At 49.7% G+C, this 1,740-nt stretch overlaps 1 long non-coding RNA gene across 1 annotated transcript; it reads right to left on the bottom strand.

Moving 5' to 3' along the window:
- Positions 1 to 200: 200 nt before the first annotated feature.
- LOC139395879 (uncharacterized) lies at positions 201 to 903 on the bottom strand. Its single transcript, XR_011630640.1, has 3 exons — positions 813 to 903; positions 464 to 766; positions 201 to 417 (listed from the first exon to the last, which is right to left on the bottom strand). It is a non-coding gene; the product is annotated as an uncharacterized lncRNA (long non-coding RNA).
- Positions 904 to 1,740: the final 837 nt, after the last annotated feature.

Genomic DNA, 1,740 nt, shown 5'->3' with positions numbered 1-1,740 from the left:
AGAATAATGCCCTGACCTTGGCAGTTTTCCTTCAATATAAAAGTCCGGCAATGAAGATGGTGAAAAATATGAGTTACTTTTTATGGGGAAATGTTAGCAAATTTTGAAATTTGTTTAACAATATAAAAAAACTGGCCCTAAACTGGTCCTAAAACTGGCCCTGAACCACCTCCCGAAGCAGGATACTGTTGGTCCTAAAACTGACCCTGAACCTCCTCCTGAAGCAGGATACTGTTGGCCCTACTGGTCCTAAAACTGGCTCTGAACCTCCTCCTGAAGTAGGATACTGTTGGTCCTAAAACTGGCCCTGAACCTCCTCCTGAAGCAGGATACTGTTGGCCCTACTGGTCCTAAAACTGGCTCTGAACCTCCTCCTGAAGTAGGATACTGTTGGTCCTAAAACTGGCCCTGAACCTCCTCCTGAAGCAGGATACTGTTGGTCCTAAAACTGGCCCTGAACAACCTCCTGAAGCAGGATACTGTTGGCCCTACTGGTCCTAAAACTGGCTCTGAACCTCCTCCTGAAGTAGGATACTGTTGGTCCTAAAACTGGCCCTGAACCTCCTCCTGAAGCAGGATACTGTTGGCCCTACTGGTCCTAAAACTGGCTCTGAACCTCCTCCTGAAGTAGGATACTGTTGGTCCTAAAACTGGCCCTGAACCTCCTCCTGAAGCAGGATACTGTTGGCCCTACTGGTCCTAAAACTGGCTCTGAACCTCCTCCTGAAGTAGGATACTGTTGGTCCTAAAACTGGCCCTGAACCTCCTCCTGAAGCAGGATACTGTTGGTCCTAAAACTGGCCCTGAACAACCTCCTGAAGCAGGATACTGTTGGCCCTACTGGTCCTAAAACTGGCTCTGAACCTCCTCCTGAAGTAGGATACTGTTGGTCCTAAAACTGGCCCTGAACCTCCTCCTGAAGCAGGATACTGTTGGTCCTAAAACTGGCTCTGAACCTCCTTCTGAAGTAGGATATTGTTGGTCCTAAAACTGGCCATGAACCACCTCCTGAAGCAGGCTGTTGGTCCTACTGGTCCTAAAACTGGCCCTGAACCTCCTCCTGATGCAGGCTGTTGGTCCTAAAACTGGCCCTGAACCTCCTCCTGAAGCAGGCTGTTGGTCCTACTGGTCCTAAAACTGGCCCTGAACCTCCTCTTTAAGCTGGCTACTGTTGGTCCTAAAACTGGCCCTGAACCTCCTCCTGAAGCAGGATACTGTTGGACCTAAAACGGGCCCTGACCCTCCTCCTGAAGCAGGATACTGTTGGTCCTAAAACTGGCCCTGAACCTCCTCTTGAAGCTGGCTACTGTTGGACCGAAAACTTGAACCTCCTCTTGAAGAAGGCTGTTGGTCCTACTGGTTCTCAAACTGGCCCTGAACCTCCTCTTGACGAAGGCTGTTGGTCCTACTGGTTCTAAAACTGTCCCTGAACCTCCTCTTGAAGAAGGCTGTTGGTCCTAAAACTGGCCCAGACTCTTCTCTTGAAGCTGGATACTGTTGGTCCTAAAACTGGACCTGAACCTCCTCTTGAAGAAGGCTGTTGGTCCTAAAACTTGCCCAGACTCTTCTCTTGAAGCTGGATACTGTTGGTCCTAAAACTGGCCCTGAACCTCCTCTTGAAGAAGGCTGTTGGTCCTACTGGTCCTAAAACTGGCCCTGAACCTCCTCTTGAAGAAGGCTGTTGGTCCTACTGGTCCTAAAACTGGCCCTGAACCTCCTCTTGAAGCTGGCTACTGTTGG

This window comes from Oncorhynchus clarkii, unplaced genomic scaffold (assembly GCF_045791955.1).
Source record: "Oncorhynchus clarkii lewisi isolate Uvic-CL-2024 unplaced genomic scaffold, UVic_Ocla_1.0 unplaced_contig_4934_pilon_pilon, whole genome shotgun sequence".
Lineage (NCBI taxonomy): Eukaryota > Metazoa > Chordata > Actinopteri > Salmoniformes > Salmonidae > Oncorhynchus > Oncorhynchus clarkii.
The sequence above is the reverse complement of the archived record's forward strand: the minus strand, read 5'-3'. Positions and strand labels throughout refer to the sequence as shown.